The sequence below is a fragment of the Hibiscus syriacus genome, unplaced genomic scaffold (genome assembly GCF_006381635.1).
Source record: "Hibiscus syriacus cultivar Baekdansim isolate YM2019G1 unplaced genomic scaffold, ASM638163v2 tig00110551_pilon, whole genome shotgun sequence".
Taxonomy (NCBI): Eukaryota; Viridiplantae; Streptophyta; class Magnoliopsida; order Malvales; family Malvaceae; genus Hibiscus; species Hibiscus syriacus.
Window position 1 is genome coordinate 2149847 of NW_024062778.1, and position 21536 is coordinate 2171382.

The window sequence follows — 21536 nt, forward strand, 5'->3', positions numbered from 1 at the left end:
GACTCATGTTATAAAATAGACGGACAATGTGTTTATGTCAATATAGCCGATGACAGCATCTTGAATTCATTTTCGAATAGTCATGCTGCAAGTAGGAATATCCTTGTTCCTAGAGAGGAGTTACGGTGGAGAGAAAGTTGTTTAGTGAGGAAAATTAAAAGAATGTTCAATGAGGATATTGTACAAACAACTTTTGAGCTGAAGGATTGGATGTAAAGGTAAGTTTCTGGCATGATCTTTTGGTGGTTTTACAATTTAGTGGGAAAGATGATCGTCAGGTTTTTTGGGATAGAAGAGCGGAATGGATGAATCTTTGGTTTGATGAGCTGGAACTTATGGAAGGTTATGAGCAAAAGTTAAAAATCAAAGTATGGGTTATTCTTAAAGATGTTCATATATTAGTATGGTCTGATAAGTTTTTCAAGGAACTTGGTAGCTCGTGGGGCACAATTATATCGATCCATGAAGAAACAAGTAGAAGGGATAGATTTGATGAAGCGAGATTATTGTTAAAAGTACAATATGAATCGGCCTTACCAGAGAAGTGTAACATTATTGTTAATGGTAGAGTTTATACCATTAGAATTATACAGAGATCCAAGAAGAGAGCAGGGTTTTCATTGATGGTACTATGGCCGGTGGTGGAGTATGGCAAGCAGTTGATGTGGCAAGCAGCTGATGTAGCATAGGAGGATTCTACTGATGGTATCTGTTCCGATGCAGATTTAAATATAGATATGAATGTTGATTCGGTAAGCCAGAGGAGCGATAATGGTTTGATGGTTGTCAGATCGGAGTATGCAACTTTCAACGTGATACAAAGGCTGATGTGGGCGAAGGGTTACACGAAGTACCAGTGTTATCAAATGAGGGGCCTGTGTATCAGTGTGTAGACGAAAGTATTGGGCTGATGGAATTGAATAGGGTTATAGCCAAATCTTGGTTGTCCCAATCTTTATCCAATAGATCTAGACTAATGGATGTGCCAATTGAAAAAATATATTCGTTGCAAATTTTGGTTGAGGCTTCTTGTGATGAAACTCGTGGTGTTAATTTTGGGAAAGTTCCTACTAGTATAATATATGCTCCTAATCTAACTTTAGGGAATACAGTTACGTGTTCCACAGTGGGAGGTAATTTGATCAGTGGAAACCCTTCAAAACACGGCAAAGCTTCAAAAAGAAAGAATAAGAATGCTAGTGGTTGCAGTTTGATGGTAAAATCAAGAAGTCACCCAAATCAGAGTGAAAATTCTAGTGGGGGAAATCAAGGAGGTTGTTTGGATCTAAGAAACAAAGCAGAGGCGGCATTAGCAGTGGTTGAGGCGTTGGGCGTTCAATTTTCAATCTCAAGAGAGATGATGCTTGAGAGATTGGAATTATTGGAGCCTTCGGGTAAGGCCTGAGAACGCTTCTCATATATGCTTTATTTTAATTTGTGGGTTTTGTTATTACATGGATTATGGCCTATCTGTATTAACTTGGAATGTGAGAGGTATGTGAAGGAATGAAAAGGTTAGGGATATTAGTCAGGTTGTTGAATTGCAAAAATCGAATATAGTTTTGTCACAAGAATCTAAAGCTAATTCAATTTCTGTTTCTGTTGAGAGAAAGCTAAAAGGTAGTTGTAGCATTGAAAGGTATGCTGGTTCGGAATAACATGGAAGTAGGTATAGTTAACGTCTATGGCCCGAATTATAATGGTTTTTTTGATCAGTTGAATGAGTTTATTGATAATTGGAAGCTGTTGATTATTATGGGTGATGATTTTAACACTTTCAGATCATATTTGGAAAGAACAGGTGGGCGCGATATATCGAATTCAATGTCAATTTTTGGAAATTTTATTTCTAAGTGGGAATTGATTGAGGTACCAATTTCTGGGAGTGTTTTCACTTGGTTTAGGTGAGGTTTGAATATGGTTGCGAGTAGACTAGACAGGTTTCTAATCTCAACTAAATAGCATGTCTATTTCTGAATTTGATGCAGTGGACCCTTCCGAGAAGTCTATCTGATCACAAACCTGTTATGTTAAGAGGAAAGAAGCCTAAAAAGGTTTGCCGACCATTCAAATGGTTTAATTATTCGGTGGAAGATCCTTCTTTTTTCGATAGAATTAAAGGAGTTTGTGAAGCCAACAAAGGTAAAGGTGTGCATTTTGTGTTGATGGCAATAAAGACAGTGATTAAGGATTTGGAAAGTGTAATCCGTGCAAATAAAAATGATTCGGCCGTAGAGATTGGGAAGAAATTGATACTCTAGAGAACTTGAGTATTATGAATCCAAACAATAGTTCAGTTCAATCCGAGCTCGTATAATTGAAAGCTAGATTGTGGACAATTTTTAGGAAAGAAGAAAGAGAATAGATGCAAAAGTCAAGACTCAAGTGGTTCAGGGAAGGTGATAAAAACACCAAATTGTTTCATCTAACTGCAGCGCTAAGAGGACGTACGAATCACATTTCGTCTCTGAAAGTGCATAATTCTATGTACAAAAATCAGTCGGGGATTCAAAATGCTTTCATTAAATACTTCCAAGAGAGCTATAATGATGTGATAACTCTCCCAGTGAAGAGGTTTGATATTTCGTTTAAAAGAATTACTGAAGCAACTAGAAGGTTTATCGAAGCTCCTTTCACGGAAGAAGAGGTTTGGCTCACTATTAAAACGTCGGATGGATCAAGAGCACCAGGTCCAGATGGCTTTAACCTGGATTTTTTTTCAAGAAATTATGGTCTTTCATAAAAGTAGATGTAATGAATTTTATTTTATCAGGGGAAAGTTGAAAACTTCTCATTCAACAAATCGTTTATTGCTCTCATTCCAAAGAAATCCGAGGTTGTTGCTACGGAGGATTTCAGGCCTATTTCATTGGTAGGCAGTTTGTATAAGATCGTGGCTCGTGTTTTGGCGAAAAGGATGGCTAGTTTTATGAGATAAATCATTAGAGAGAATCCGTTTGCGTTTATGGCTGGAAAACAGATTATGGATTGTGCCCTGATTGCAAATAAAATTATTGATGAGCTGAGGAAAAGCAAGAAAGATGCTATTTTGTTTAAGGCAGATTTTAGCAAAACATATGACATAGTCGACTGTAATTTTTTGAGTCTAGTATTAACAAAAATGGGGTTCAACAGAAGATGAAAGAGATAGATTAATCTTTGTATTTCAACACCATCAATTAATGTCCTAATAAATGGATGCCCTTCTAAGAGTTTCTCTATTAAGAGGGGCCTCAGGCAAGGGTGTCTGTTGTCACCGTTTATGTTTAATATAGTTAGTGAGGCTCTTAACGGGCTGCTAAAGAAATCAGTTATGTCTGGTAGCTGTGGAGGGGTATTCATTGGTTCTGGAGTAGTAGTATCTCACATACAAGTTGCCGACGATATCATTTTCTTTTCAGAAGCAAATGTTGAAAAAATTAAAAACCTCTTACGGGTGCTTAAAATCTTTGAGGTGGCAACTGGACTTAAGCTTAATATGAAGAAGAAAAAACTTTATGGGATTAACGTAGAAGAAAGTAGGGTTATTGGATGGGCTGAATCAATCTCTTGTGGTTGGGCGAGTTTGCCTACAACGTATTTGGGTCTTCCATTATGGTACAAAAGGAATTCCAAATTAATGTAGCAACCGATTGTTGACAAATTCAGAAATTGACTTCAAGCTTGGAAAGGTAAAATGCTTTCTTTTGGGGGTAAGTAACATTGATTAAAGTTGTTTTGGTTAATTTGTCGATATATTTCATGTCCATATTTTCAATACCGAAATACATAGCTGAGTTGATTAATAAGCTTATAACTAGGTTTCTGTGGAATATTAAGTCGGATAGAGGGATTCATTGGATAAAGTGGACTAATGTTTGCGGTCTGAAATCTCTTGGGGGCTTGGGTTTTTTCGATGTGAAGTCTAGAAATAGAGCTTTATTAAATAAATGGATTTGGCGCTTTAGTGAGGATAGTGATTGTTTGTGGAAAAAGATTATAGTTGCGAGGAATAATTATGATCCAGAATTGATTCTGCCTAGAGCTGTCAACAATGGAAAATCATCTTGGGTGTGGCGTGACATTATTAACCCGACTGCTTTGTATGAGGATGGGTTTTTATCAGAGGTAAGATGTGTTATGTGCAACGGGGCCAAAATTGATTTCTGGTTAGATTATTGGATTGAATTATGTTCTTTAAAATAATCCTTTCCTAGAATATATGCGATTGCTGCTAAAAAAGTTGGTATTATTGTTGAGTTTGGGAATTGGGTTCGTGGTGTCTGCGAGTGGAAGATTCAGCTGAGAAGAGAATTATTTGTTTGGGAAAGGGCTGTTTGGAGTTAGTTCAAATTAGTTCTAGAAAGAGCAGTTTGTTATGGTCCAGGTTCAGATAGTTTAAAGTGGACAGGCTCTTCTGATGGGAAATATAATATAAAGGACTATTGCACTAAATTGGACTCAGTCGGTAAAGTGGCAGCTCCAAGTTGGAATCTGGTCTGGTTTAAATATGTACCGCTAAAAGTTTATTCTTTTGTGTGGAAAACTCTGTATCAGAGACTGCCAGTAATTTCTTAGTTGGTTAAGCAAGGTATTTGTTGCAACGTTCAACATCTATGAACATTTTGTAATTGCATTATGGAAGATCAAAATCATGTGTTGCTTCATTGTGATATTTCTTGGCAAGTATGGCAACACTGGTGTAATGTATGGGACGTCTCTATTGTTTTTCCCATGACCGTTAATGAGTTATTACAAATTTGGTTTTCTCATAAAATTAGAATGAAAGTTTGGGTTTTATGTGAATTGGATTTTTCGGCTTGATTTGGAATATTTGGTTGTGCAGAAATAAATCATGGTTCGAGGGGAAAGTATTCACTGCAGAACAGATCTTTAATATCGTTTTGTTGTAGATAGGAGTTTGGATGAATTTTTTGTGGCCATCGAAGTCTCCATGTGTCCAGGATTTTGTTCGAAGTCCGGGGTCTTTTATATTAAATTACTGCCATTGTAGAGTTCTGCCTTTGTGTTAATCTTGTTTCTCATATGTGGTTCACTGATTTGCTGTCTTTCTATGCTAGTTCTTCAGTGCTGTTTATTATGTTTCTTTGTTTCAATGTTAGGGGTTATGTAATTCAAATCGACTTGTTTCAATATTGGTCGGATTACATTTAGATGGTTTGATTGAGGTGCTTAGCTCTTTGGAGTGATGTAATTGAAGTCTCTGGTTTTTATGTAATCTTACACCTCAAGGCACACTCTTTCCCCCCCAAATAGGTTTAGGGAGGTTTTTTAATGTGGTCCTTGGGGTGGTGTACTTTGTCCCCTTATTAATACAAAGTACCTCTCTTTAAAAAAAACTCTAATACTAATAGATATTAAAGACATGATAATAAACTAAATCAAAAACTATATCTTATACATAAAATTCTAGTTGTGATACACATTCAAATAAATAAATATTCATAATAATCCTTCTTGGATGTCTATGAAGATAATGTGTATCTTTAAAACATTACTAAGATAAAAACATTGTAGAAAAATGATATTAGTGAAGGAAAGAGTACATATATCTTTAATAAGCATAACATATTACCTCATTAAAAGTCTTATTAAGAAAATCCAATAGGACAAAATCTTGATTAAGGCAAAAAGAGTACAATAGTACAACACATACTTATTCCTATCATATATGCATCACTGAAGATCTTTGAAACAACGCAATCCAGTATTAAAAATTAACCTTTTAAATATAATAATACGAAATACCTTAGTAAATAAGTCTACCAAATTTTCACTTTATCAAATTTGTTGAACATCAATGTCTCCGATATTCATGTTTGATAAACATATTCAAATTTAAATAATATAATTAAAATTTATATTTATATTTTCTAAAAGTAGACTTTTATATGGCGTTTTTACTGAAAAATCATCGGTGATCGGTATATTTACCGATCTAACACCGATCAGATTATATTTCCCGATCTAACATCAGTAGCAGTAAAGCGCGCTCCCTGCCCCGTGCTATATGCTGATTTGACGCCACGTGGGGTATAGCGCGGCCCCTGTTCCGCACTATAGCTGTTTATCTGACACGTGGGGTATAGCGCAGTACAGGGGGCACACTATACCTTTAATTACCCCAACCTTCCCTATAAATACCCCTCGTCCATTACTTTCATCGTACCATATTCTCTCAAATACTTTCTCTGTTTAAGGTATATTTTATAATATTTTTAATATTATGTATTTAATTTATTTAAGAATTTTACTTTATTTATTATTTTACTAATATAATTTTTTTGCAGATATATAATGGATGGCGGTCTACTTCGCTTGGATGGAAATCATATATCTCGACACTTTGCTGATACGGTAACATTTTAACGTTTTAATTTAATTTAAATTATTTGTAATAATTTGTTGATTTATTTAATGCATGATTATTAGATTAAGAATTAATTTGTGTAATTATTATTTTTTAGGAGAAGGACCGTGTATAGATCCTTTTATTAGGAATCTTAAGTTAGTGATACCTAGCTGTGTCTTGCCGTATTTAGTAGACGCTGGATTTGGTTACATAGGTAGATATTAGGGTCACTGTAAGATAGAACCATGCCTTATTTCTGCCTTAGTAGAGCGGTGGAGGCCGGAGACCCACACATTCTATCTTCCGTGTGGAGAGTGCGCGATTACACTTGAGGATGTTGCTATGCACCTAGGGCTTCTGGTGGATGGAGATGTGATATCAGGGATCTCGCAGGGTTCCTGGACTACTTTGTGCCGGGATAATCTAGGACGTGTCCCGGAAAGTTTTATCAGAGGTAGGATACCGTTAAATTGGTTAGATGCCAATTTTTGGGAGTTGAGCGCAGATGCCTCTGAGGATGAAGTTAAGATGTATGCACGGGCATGCATATTACAGTTGATAGGAGGGTTGCTGATACCAGACAAATCGCACAACCTAGTTCACTGCATGTGGTTACGACATATTAGCGACTTTCGTCTGGCCGGATCATTCAGTTGGGGCTCAACAGTTTTGGCTTTGCTATACAAGGAGATGTGTGGAGCCACTGACTACAGGCGTAATGCTATCGGCGGATGTCTCCTGCTGCTGGAGTCTTGGGCATGGTATCGATTGCCCTTTTTATGTCCCGTTGTGAAGAACCCATTTGTATTTCCACTACTTCTGAGGTAATTATAAAACTGATTTTGTATATTAATAATTTTATACAGCGTATAATATTTTTTTTCCTTGAATAGGTGGTCTACTGATAGGAAAAATCATTAGGAGCTACCTGATGATTTAGAAAAATTTAGGGTGCTCATCGATCAGCAGGCTGGCACACATGTATGAATTTTAATGTTTAAAAATCGATTTTAGATTATAGTTATATAATTAGATTATTATTTTGATAAAACTATATATATTTGTTTTAGTTTGAATGGGTGCCATATTCTACTGATGATGTGAGGGCGGTGATCCCACCTGAGTTGAGGGGCCCATCAGATGTTTGGATGGCGATGGTCCATCTGATCTGTTATGCGACCATCAAATGGCACTCTACTGATCGTGTGCTCCGGTAGTTTGGTTGTTTTCAACCAATTCCAGAAGCACCTCGAAATATGGACGAGTTGCATAGCTTAGATAGACGGGGCAAGGCAGATACAGATTGGCTGGTGAGGCATCATGAGTGGGTCGTGTTGTGGGATGATCGACATCGGTGCCTTCCCGTAGAGAGCCCATTTTACTTGACCTCTTGAGTGTTGCTGAAGGTTATTATGAGTGGTTCAACAGTAACGGGAAACCGTTTCTGCTTCCCGAGGATGCACGAGGGCAGACCTTTCTATGACGTCGACATACACGTTCACCGACACAGTACCATCATCCCCCGACTCGTGGACGGAGAGCAGGTGCTTCCGGTTCATCCTCAGCTGCACCAACATGACCTTCACAGCATCCACCGCAACCATTTATGATGCCGCAACCTTTCCATTACCAGATGCTGCTGCCGCCGCCTTCACCTGGTTTTATGACCCCGCCGCCGTCACCGTCAAGATGACCCCTCCTGGAGGCTATTATGGGTCTATGTTTGCAGATCCAACTTGGGTTTTATATGCTGAATATCTGGCGGGTTCAGCCTTATCACCCATGGCCGCAGCACAGACACCTCCTATACAGTTTTCACACTCAACGATGTCTGGGTTTTATGAGTTTTCCCAGTTTTCGCAGGTCGATGGTATAGTCAGTCATACACCTCCAGGGTCCTTATTCTATGGAGGTGCTTCATCGTCATCAGCTCCTCATCAACCTAATGTACCTGCTCAGGACGACAATGATGACGATGATGACAGCGAGGAGTCAAAACTAGTGATACGAAGAAATCCTCCTCGAGACCGACAACCACTGCCCTACGGAACACATTCACGACGTAGGCATCAATAGATTTTTTTTATATTTGTATTTACTTTATTTTGTTAAATTGTAATTTTTTATTATTTCTCATTTAATACTTACTTTATTTGTTAAATTTGTTGGACTTTTTTTAATGTATTTCAGTTAATTTTGTTTATTACCATTTAATATCAGTTATTGTAATTTGGTTATCATTTTCCATTTAATTCTTATTGTAAGTTTGTTGTATTTAAATATCAAATTATTATTAGTTTGATAAAATTTAATGTTTGTGTTCGTTTTTTTAATCTTCATCAGCGATTATCGAATGACATTAACTTGAAGTAAATGCAAATTAAAGTACAAGAATTATTATTTGATAAACAAATACATCATTTCCTCATCAATTGTTACAGAAGTGGACATGTTTTTCTAGTGTGTCCTGGGTTTCTACAACGGCGACATCTTCTGTCTGGTCTAGATCTTTCTCGAATATCTATATCGCAATGAATTCGATTGGATTTTGGACAACCACGCTCCCTCAATAAACTCGGATTTGGTACAATCGAAAGCCAATCTTGAAGTTCATCAGGGTCTTTGTCATTACCTATGGGGGGAAACTCAAATTCATATACCTTAAAAACTTCAGATAGTAGGTATACGGGATCCACAAAATGGTTATAGTCTTGACGTATATGCGAGCAAGCTGCTATCACATGAGAGCATGGATACTTCAGAGCTTGAAAAAACCCGCAGTCGTACGTTTTGTCCCTTAGATTTACTCTTAATGAAACAGCTTCAGTCCCTTGAAGAGGTCGCGGTAACTCTGTGACACGAAACATTTTATGCCTTCTAGAGAAGCTTGTTACAAACATTCCATTTGATGCAACAAATGGACATGTCCGCCTTGCATCCAGGTTTGAGCTTGTCCCCGAGCTTCGCAAAAAGTACCCCTAAACAAAAATATGTAGTTTTTACCAAAGCCGCTACAGGTAAGTGACGTGCACCCTTCAAGGTTGAATTGATTGCCTCAGCCAAGTTGGTCGTCATGTGTCCATATCGATATCCACCATCATATGCGTTCATTACATTTCTTTATCGATGAGGCTGATGTAATCGTATCCTTCCTCGCCCGCAAATCTTGAAGCATTGATTCAAACGTTCGAGAAGTAGTTCGTTACCTGATCAAAAAATGTATAACTTACTAACTTGCTTTCTTTGCAAAATTAAAACGATTGAAAGAAAACAAACTACATTAGTTTCACTTACCCATGCGCACAATTAATTGATGCTCATCATTATTCTTGTACCTTCCATGATAGTTCGCAGCAATGTGTTGGAGACAATACCTATGTTGGACAGAGGGTGGTTGCCACATTGGACCCAAATACTCCACTACTGCTTTGATCCCAGCTCTGCGATCTGAAATGACACAGATGTTTTCCCTCGTGATAACATGTGCACGTAAATTTCGGAAGAAAAAAGCCCAAGAATCTGTATCTTCTCCTTCGACAAGAACAAAAGCAATTGGAATAATGTTGCGATTGTCATCTTGGACAACTGCCAATAATAAAACTTGCTTGTATTTTCCATACAAGAAAGTCCCGTCGATATGGACCACAGGCTTGAAGTATTTGGCAGCATTAACGCACTTTGGGTAACTCTAAAAAACCCGATAGAATTGGCTTCGATCGCGAAGAACTCGATCATTATGGTATGCATAGGAGCTTTCAAAGTCCACAATTGTCCTAGGATTCAACGTCCGCACCAGCCTAAACCAACCTGGAAGTTCGTTGTAAGATGCATCCCATTCGCCATGAAGTTTGACAATGGCATTTTGTTTTGCCAACCAAGCTTTTTTATAGGAGACAGTGTACCCATACTGTGATTGTATAGCTGAAATCAACACTGCAACAGCTATATGAGAGCTTGCGTTTACCATGGGCATGATGGCTTGGCATATTATTTCAGAGTCCAAGTTGGGATGATCTTGGTTGACCCCTCCAGCACAATATGTATGAGGACCGTTGCATACTGTTAGTTCCCATATGTTGTTTTTCCTCTTTATTTTCGATACGCGAACCATCCAATTGCATCCGTTTTCGCGTCGGGCACAATAACATATATATTTTTTTGTCGTTGATCGATTGACTCTGGACTGAACAAAATTACGGATATTGTAATTTTTTATAGCCATCACCGCTTCTTCTTTGCTTGAAAACTCCATGCCTAAATACAACTCACCATTATTTATTGATGAGTAATATCCATAGTCACCGAGATGAGGCATATCCGCAAATGTTGGCCCGTACATTGCACCATAATCAGCTTCATACATGTGTGCAGGAGGGTCAGTTTGTGCCACATTTCCTGGAACTTCATCATCATCAGAGTTGAATTGCGGTGATTATGGGTGAATGAATAGTCCAGTCTCAACACCATCCGCACCAGGCTCACGAAGCGGTTCTTCTGGTGGAGATGATGGTTCCTCTATGCTCTCCATATTTAGGTCGAAGAACCTACTACTTGCACGCCTTCCCCTTGAACTGGAAGGCATATCGACATTGACATCGAAAAAGCTCGCAGTCGAATGCCTCCCCCTGGAGCTTGAAGCCATCGTGTCAAATGGAAACTGCATAGATGGTTGCATCGATGGCATCTCCATATGGTCAAAGAAATTTGCAGATTAATACCTTCCCCTTGAACTGGACGCGGTGTTGCCATACGGATTGTTCATGGACCCACCTCGGTATATATCGTAAGGAGTTGCGGATGAATGTCTTCCCATTATAGCATTAAAATCATTACACATTACTGTAGTCGGGCTGTCAACTTGATCAACTTGTTCAGCTAGCCCATAGTGGGAGCTTAATGATTGACCCCGAACAGCACGCACTTGAACAAAATATGCATACATCTCAATAGCGGCGTCTGAATAATTACTTTGAGCTTCAACCATCATTTGAACATCATCATTGTTCGAAAGTTTGAACGCTGTATAAGTTAATGGCAACAATGATGTTGGAAATCTGTACTGCAACGACGACATTCTTCTACTACTTCCAACATGAATCTTCCTCGAAATCTTCGTTATCAGCTCTTCAAGAGTTATGTTTCTCTTGAATGATATTTTAACAAGCTCATTTGATACGAAAACAACGCCGGTTTCATCTTCTCGAATTTCACCATCATAATAAACAATAACTGAAAGTCGCGCCATTATTTGAGTTTAAAAGTGTGGCAATATTATATCTGCAAAACAAATAACTGAAACAAACCTGATTAAATAAATTATATATGAACGAAAATATAACACAATAAATTTTTTACACATCAACGTAAATAATTTAAATAATATAATTTTATATTATTACCTGCACTGCAAAACTATTTTGACTTATGCTCATGCTTTTCAAAAATTAATTGGAAATAATTAGTATAATATTTTTTAAATAATCATAATAAACAATAAGTATAAAAAAAATTTATAACAAAATTTATAACGAAAAATCACACGAACTTCTAAATCAAATATGAGAAAATTACCAGAATTATTACTCGTTGACGGAATTGTTGTATTAATTTATAAGTTGAGAGGTGAGATGTGAGGAGATGTGGGAAACTTAACCGGGAGTGAAGAGTATTTATAACCATATAAGGCGCGGTACCTGCACCGCGCTATATTTAATTATTCAGATAAAAGGTATAGCGCGGACCCTAGTTCGCGCTAAATATAATTCGTACCAAGGTATAACACTGAGCAGGGGCGGTTCTATACCCCTACGTGGCATATAGCGCGGAACAGGGGGCGCACTATACCCAAGTATAAGCCATGTCAGCGTATAGCGCGGTACAGGGTGCGTGCTATACCCCATGTAACGCCAAATCAGCATATAGCGCGGGATAGGGAGCGCGCTTTACTGTTACAGGTGTTAGATCGGGAAATATAATCTGACCGATGTTAGATCGATAAATATACCGATCACCGGTGATTTTTCGGAAAAAATGCCCTTTTATATCTACTTACATAAAATATTTTTAATTTAAAAAAAATTAAATAAGAGAGAGTGAACTCGCATCATCAAGGAGCAAACGAATTTCTGAGCTAAGCTCGCACTCCGATTCCACAACAAAGGTAATTCTTTTCTCCTTATTTCCCCAATTGATGATATTTTTTTTCCTTTCAATTATCTTTTCTTAATCTATATATATAAGAGAAAATAATCTCAGTGACTAAAAATGCCTTATAATATACAATTTTAACCAACTTTTTTTGGATTTGCCAAAATGACCAACTAAATCGCAATGCGATCGATAATTCGCAACGCGATCTCCGGTATCGCAAATCAGTTTCCAGATTCGTAACGCGATTCTGACTATCGCATTGCGATTTTCCAAATTCGCGTTGCGATTTTCCTAATTCGCAATGCGAATACGTAAATCGCAACGCGAATTTGGAAATTCGCAATGCGATTACGTAAATCGCAATGCGAATACGTAAATTGCAATGCGAATACGTAAATCGTAATGCGAATACGTAAATCGCAATGCGAATATGTAAATCGCAACGCGAATCTGACTATCACAACGAGATTCTGACTATCGCAACGATATTCTGACTATCGCAATACTGAATTTCAAATTCGCAACTCGATTTCTAAATTCGCAACAGGTTTTAGATTCGCAACACAAATATTTTGGGTATATAACTACGCAGCAGCAGCAACTCATAACCTAAATCCCTAAATCGCAACTCATTTCATCTCCATCTATCACTCTCTCCGGCGACATCCGTTCCTATATCCAACGACATCCTTCCCCATCCGACAATAGGTTTTAGTTTCGCAGCTCGTTTGTTTAGTAAATTAATTTACAATAATGAAATCGTCTAATGTTGATCATGTTTGGATAGATTTGTGTTTTGGAGGGTCATGGGAGAATGTTCATGGTGTTTTACAATATATGCCTTTACCCATGAATCTTCAACTAAAACTGTCATTAAAAAAGTTAACTTATGAAACTCTAATGTTACGTGTTGCAAATAAATTGAATTTAGAGCCCCTAAGTGGATTTAGGCTATCTTATCAGAGAAATGGTAAAGTTTATTTATTAACCGATAATGAAGATGTTGAACGATTCATTGCTTACATTAGTGTTTCAAGTGATGATGTTACATTGTATGTTGTTGAACCTAGAAGTAGTGAAGTTGGGTCAGTAGCGGGTAGTAATCAACTAAGTTTTTCAACCCCAGTTTATGGTGCTCAAAATTTAATGGTTCCACCACAATTTCATCACCAAGCAAATATTGTTTCACCACATTTCCAATACCAAACACAATCTCAAAACCCACAACCTTTCCCTAATCCAAATCCCAATCAACTTTCAGCACCAAATTCTGGTTTTCGTATTGACCAGTTAGGTGATGATGAGCCAACAGAAAAAATTGTGAGTACTAGTCAGTATTCGAAATTTGATCTTGGTCAATACCCGGACTTTGATCTTGGCCAATACTCGGATTTTGATAATTTTTCAGAAGAAAAAACAGACCCTGCGTGTAATGATTTTGATATTGGTCAATACCCGAATTTTGATGATGAAACAGCCGTTGCCAAGGAAGATATTGTTGATGATAATGAGGAGGAAGTTACGACTGTAAATGAACATGTTGAACATCCATTCTGTAATTCATATAACCCTGAAGAAGAAAAATAAGAAGAAGAAATCCCCAAAGAAAAGTCCCCGAAGAAAATGCCACGGGAGTATAACTGGAATATGCCAGAATTACTTCAGATACCGGAAGAAGAGTTGGTAAAGATAGCAGTTGATTGTTACACAAAAATTATTCGTATCAAGAAAGATGATTGTTTTGATACAAAGGAAGACTTGAAGATAGATTTGTATACGAAATGTGTGGAAGATGGCTATCAACTAAAAGTTAACAAATCAAGCAAAGATCGTTTCGAAACAAGGTGTATGATTGACAAAAACTGTACGTGGCGTATGATTGCAAAGAGGATAAAAGATTGCGAAATGTTTCAAGTTAGGACTTTTATTGATAAACATACATGTTCAAGAACCCAAGTTTTTCCTCACCATAGACAGGCAAACAAAAAGGTGTTGGGTGGTTTTCTGGCTGAGTTAATGTTTTTGAATGGCAGGGTATATCGGGGACATGAAATTATAACTAACATGAATGCTCGGTTCAAGATTAGTATATCATATTATCAAGCTTGCAGAGCTAAATGTTATGCCTTGGAATTGTTGAGGGGGTCGCCAGAAGCATCGTTTGTCCAACTGTCGGCTTATTGTCACAATTTAAAGCTGAAAAATCCTGGGTCAGTAACTCATATCAAAACAAATAGAGATGGACGCTTTGAGTTGCTGTTTATCGCCATTGGTGCTGCGGTTAGTAAATCAATATAATTTTGTTGACTCATTTTTGTTAGTTACATGCATTTCACATTTAAATGATTATATTTCTTGTGTATATGATTTTGTAGATTCGTTCGTTTATTACTTGCATGCGCCCAATTATTATAGTTGTCGGAGCACATTTAAAAGGTCGATACCTTGGAGTAAACTTATTAGCAGTAGCCATGGATGCTAACAATGGGATACTGCCAATAGCTTACGGGGTTGGCAAATATGAAACCTCTGATTCATGGACATGGTTTATGGGGCATCTTAGGGATTGCATAGTTCCTATTAGCAATCTGACAATTATATCCGATATGGCAAACTCAATTGACAATGCTGTTAGAAGGTGTTTCCCAGATGCTTTTCATGGACTTTGTGGTGTTCATTTGTATAGAAATCTAAAATCAAGGTCTGCTGGTATAAAAAATCACAAATGGACATATTGGAAGGCTGTAAAAGCTTATCGGGAAGTGGATTTTAATAAGCATGTAAACTGTTTAAGACGTGTTTTGCCTCAGTGTGCTCAAACACTAGAAGATGTCGGGTTTGAAAGATGGTCAAGAGTACATCAACTTGGAGCAAGATATGGTTTCATGACGTCTAATAGTGCAGAATCAATCAACGCTCTAAGTCGTCATTCCCAGAAATTACCCATTACTATGTTAATGGAGTTTTTTCGAGCCTCTATTCAACAGTGGTACTACAAGAAAAGAAACCATGCAAGTATTATTTCTTTAAATTCGTAACTTATCATATATTTTACTAAGTATTATTTATTTAAATTTACAGGAACATTGGAACATCGTGTTACACCATGGACTGAAAAAAAGATAACGAAACATGTTGTGAAGTCAACGTCATGGAGAGTTGAACCATGTTCAAACACTTTGTTTGAAGTACTGGATAATAACTTAAATGGGCTTGTCGATCTAAATGCAAAGACGTGTAGTTGTATGAAATGGAAAACATCTGGTTATCCGTGTGGCCATGTTATAAAAGTTGCTCTTCATCTAAACCAAGATGATTCAAGCGCATACGCTATGGATCCTACACTACAGAAGTATATCGACAGACTTATGTCGAGATTGTCTACCCTATTCCACATCCTTCTGAGTGGGACATAGCAGATGACTTACAAACAGTTTTGCCACCAGCCATGGACAGAAGGCTACCTGGCCGACCAAAAAGTCACGATCGTATACCGTCTAAGGGTGAAGAGAAGAAGAGATCGACATGTAGTCGGTGCAAGGAAAGTGGTCATACAAGGTTGACATGTGGATCACCAGTGCCATCACAATCATCTTTTTCTCTACCAAAATATGGATCCTCATCAAAATCCCAATCACAACCGGCTTCACCTTTTGGGACTGTTAACTTAGGTGATTTTTTAAATGCAAAAGTTGTATTATGTGTATATTATGTGTGAACTTTTAACATTTTCAGTTAGGCATATATTAGTAACTTGAGTTTGAACATTGCTATGATATGTTCAGTTGTTATCACTTATTAGACATTCATTTGACTATCGCAACGCGGAAATTCACAACGCGAATATGACTATCGCAACACGGAAATGACTATCGCAACGCGGAATTGACTATCGCAACGCGGAAATGACTATCGCAACGAGAGAATCGCAATGCGAAATGAAAATCGCAACGAGTGAATCGGAATGCGAAAATGAAAATTGCAACGCGAATTTAGTTTCGTGTTACGATTTTCATTTTTGCATTGCGATTCTCTCGTTGCGATTTTTATTTCGCATTGCGATTCTCTCGTTGCGATAGTCATTTCCGCGTTGCGATAGTCTGTTTTGCATTCAACATAATGCAGATTGAAATCAACAAATCAACTATTACATTTCAATCAATTAAACAAGCACAAATAATAATTATGTACATATCAATTAAACAAATCAACATTTACAAATCATCTTTTACAAATCAATTAAACAATCAAAAAATAATAATAAGAATTATTTCCTCATCAATTATTGAATCAACTTTTGCACCCATACATCCATTTCACGCAGCTCACTTCAGGATTAACCTGCAGAAACCAAACATTGAATCAACAACACTTTCTACACATCTAAAACCTACAAACAGTAAATTATTGAATTCTAGCTACTTAACCAAACATTTTCAAACCAAAAAGAGTATATATGTTTAACAACACTTGCATTTGACTTACAAATTGTTTATGGACACTTTCATAATGCGGATGTAGGTAGGCAGCGTCTCGCATATATCGCTCTAGCCATAAAATACCGAAACCACAAGCCTACTGCACCTCTATCTCTATCGGTGGGAGGTAGAAATGTGTACTTCCTATCGTCAAACGCTCTAAGCACATGCATACGAGAGGACCACAATCCCCTCTGGCTTCCTTCGTTTGTTTTGGTGCGATCTAGTCTATGATAACTGTAACATTGAACTTCTTTGGCTTCTTGTTTCCAGAATTAGTCCAATAATTAATTGCATCCAAGAATTTAGCCAAATGAGAGCTCCATCCCTTAATAATATCTCTCAAATCAGACAATGATATGTAATTTATCATGCTGTCATATACTATTGTCTTTAGGGATGGGAGCTGAAGCTCGACGAGAAGCCAATGAGTACGTTCCAAAACATGGATAAACACCTGCATCGAAATGTAATAATTCAAATTGCGCACTTATTTATGAACACCTTTAAAATATTTAAACAAATATACTAACCTTATTGACCTCCCACCATGCAGGATAGAGTTTAGCTTGTCCATTAGCCAACACATATGATTCATGTCGTTGATTCTTCAAGTGAACTACGTGAAAAGACGTCGGCATAATTGTATATCGCGTTTATTTTATATTTTTCTTCAATTTCCTTATAATTAGAAGACGTGTCACCCATGCATCAATATGTTGTTTTACAAAAAAAGACATATATTAGTGAATTACATAAATTTAAAAAAAAATTAATCAAACTGAAATATAAGAAGAAATATAAGACTTACCCCCCATCGAAATAGCCGTTGTCTTCAACCCCTAATAATACACCCCACCAAGACCGTTCAATCAACAAATGCATATCATCGTTGAATTTGTATATGTCAGCGTAACACCCTTGGCTCCGCTCATTTAGATAAAAATCAACTGCGGTCTTAGCCCAAAGGGTATTATCCAGAATTGTTTCTGGTAGTTGTTTCCTCTCCACTTCATCTGCCGGAATGGTACTGGCCAGTAACTTATACGAAAGCCAACAATCATCCATCATGTCCGGCACGTGAGGGGGCTTCTCAATAATTCGATATATTACGCCGTGTGAATCAGGCTCTAGAATGTTGGGAGGGACCTCTTCAACGATGACAGTGCCTCTTGAACGGTGGGAGGGGACTCTTGAGGGATGATAGGGGCCTCTTGAACGATAGGAGAGGCCTCTTGAACGATGACAGGTGAGTCGGGCTTTTTCTTACGGATTCTTTACACTATTGGGGTGAACGGAGACGTAATGGCACGTGCACGCCGTCTGATGCGTGAACTCCATCTTGCAAGAAAAACCCGACGTAGAGCATCCACCTTAGCGGGCCGCTAAAAATAAATTAATACATAAATAAATAAATAAACAAACTGATATTAAACAGTGAAAACAAAGACAAATATATTTCAAACTTGCACGGTATTCACCCAAGTCATTATTATATCATTGTTCACAAAATGCATCAGATAACATTCCAGAAGTAAGCACTTATATAAACATTTAAAAGGACAACATATAGGTTTAGTGTATGTTCAATGACAACATAAAGAGTAGTAGTTTATTCTTGAAACTTAAATTTTCAACACTGTGAAGTTAGTATTTGGCTTTTGGTTGAAGTAATGCAATTCATTCAAGTTTCAATTTGCAGAAGAAGAATAGAATCTGAAACTTAAAATCGCAACGCGAAAATGACTATCGCAACGCGAAAATGACTTTCACAACGCGAAAATGACTATCGCAATGCGAAAATGACTATCGCAATGCGAATTTGACTATCGCAATACGAATTTGACTATCGCAATGAGAGAATCGCAATGTGATTTTCATTTCTCATTGCAATTCTTTCGTTGCGATAGTTATTTTCGCATTGCGATAGTCATTTTTGCATTGCGATAGTCATTTTCGCGTTGCGATTTTGTTGTTGCGATTTTCATTTCGCATTGCGATAGTCATTTTGCGTTGCGATAGTCATTTTCGCATTGCGATAGTAAACTATTCTTCTTCTGCAAATTGAAACTTGAATGGATTGCATTACTTCAACCAAAAGACAACAAAAAACTACTAACTTCACAGGGTTAAAGAATAAACAGTTAAACAGTATTAGCAGCAACCGAATGAATTTACTAAGCAATCTAAGTGAAATTACGAGTAAATTTATCATCAAGTTAAATATGAAAAATATTAAACTTACCTCGTTGCGTAGAGTATGAACCTCGTTCTGCAACGATGCTACAATCTCACGTAGAGCTGCTACCTCACCACGTAAAGTAGACACCTCAACACGCCATGTACCATTGTCATCGCGTAAAGTACTGACTTCCTCACGCAAGGCATTGACCTCATTACGTAACTCCCCTAACTCATCCCGTGGAGGTAGAGGTGGAGAACAAGGAGATAAACGTCGTGGCATCTTTGCCGGTCGCCTATCATGAGGTGATGGTGGAGAAGAGGCTCGATGATGTGACAGAATAGGTGATGACTCTCGTTAAGGAGGTGTATATTCGGGTCAATCAGGTGATGGCTCTGGGTGAGGTGATGGCTCTCGAAGTGGTGGCTGCTCATCATCCGTGCCATAAAAAAAAGCTTACTAGCTTGCCACCAATCAGTGGCAAGCTCAGCTTCCGTGGGTGTCAGCCTCTGTAATAGAGTGTTGGCCTCCTAACAATATAAAAGCTCAAACAAAGTTAAACGTGTACTAGTAATAACTTGTTTATAAACATATGGTAGTATTTGTGTTAACTTACATTATTTATTGTAGTATACGGTAGTAAATCTTCCCATTGCAGCAAGGACCGTTTCCTCTTCCAGGAAATAGCCCTAGGAATATCATTAGAAGTTTTTAATGCATATGTCTGCATGGCGGGAAAGGCCTCAAATATCCAAATCTACAAACAATATAATAACAAACATTAGTAATTGTTAAAGAATTAATTATAATTTTGGAAACATTATATAAAAATCATTACCTTAAAGGCCCCAATAAAGCCTGACAAAGTGTATTTGGAACCATCGCCACGCAAACTTTTCCGATCATCAAAGGCAGACGACAACTTATTCCATATAGCTCTCCATAGATACGAACCCCACAGAAACAGGTTCCATGCATTTAGGTCCTCTACCAATTTAATTAGATCATTAGGAATAGGTTGTCAGGCCTCTCTGCCTAAAAAGCCGACTTGCAAAAGTATTAGAAGGCATACTCGGACAATATCGACGTCATCCATCCGAGTAAAACCATCTTTCTTATTCAATAATCTCGTCAAGTCTTCCACGTGTAAATTTGACTTCTCCGTTGATAGCTCAGGAAAAACCCGAGAAAACCATGATAGGCGGGTAATATGTCTAGTGTACCGATCTACATCATCGTGTCCGAAGCGTAGACCGGTGATTAAGCAAAACTCCTCCCACCCAAAACACGTATACGCCGGTGGAAAATCAAACCATATCTCTTCATCATGACGTTGTATAGTCTCTGGTAGATCGCTAGTCATGGTTTGAAGAAACAATGGGTCAACATAGCATCTCCACCCGGATGTTGTACTTTCAGCCATGGCCCGAAGCAAGTATCCTCAACTATTTTTCTTTGTGCATGTGAAAGCTTCGACGCAATTGTTTTGGCCAGGCTTACCTTATTTCTTAAGGTCAATTGAGCCGAATAAAAGTTCTGCAAAAAAATAAACATACCAATTTAGATATACCAAAAACTACATTGTGAAGATATAACAAGAACAATAAACATGAAGAGTAGTAGTTTATTCTTCAAACTTAAATTTGCAACACTGTGAATTTAGTATTTGTTTTTGTTTTTTGGTTGAAGTAATGCAATTCATTCAAGTTTCAATTTGTATAAGAAGAATAGTTTCTGAAACTTTAAATCGCAACACGAAAATGAAAATCGCAACACGAAAATGACTATCGCAACGCGAATTTGACTATCGCAACGCGAAATGAAAATTGCAACGACAGAATCGCATTGCGATAGTCATTCTCGGTTTCAAATACTAAAATTGAAAGAATCTTGAATGGATTGCATTACTTCAACCAAAAGACAAAATAAAGACAAATACTAACTTCACAGGGTTAAAGACTAAACAGTTTAGCAGTATTGGCAGTAATCGAATGAATATAATAAGCAATCTAAGTGAAATGATTAATCTATTATTGAAAACACCAGTAAACTTATCATCAATTTCAATATGAAAAACCTAATAATAATACAAAAATTTCAAAATAAAAATAATTAAAAAAACTAACCCTCGGTGGTTGATTTGGTTGATTTTCCATTTCTGACCGTGAATGATTTCTCCGGAGATGGAGACTGATATCGTCGGAGATGGGAACTGATTTCGTCAGAGATGGGGATGGATGTCGCCTTAGAGAGTGAGAGATGGAGATGAGACTGAGTTGTGATTTAGGGTTTTAGGTTATGAGTTGCGATTACGAGATATACCGTGGACGGTTCAGTGTTCTGATATATTAAATATTCATGTTTGGAATTTGAA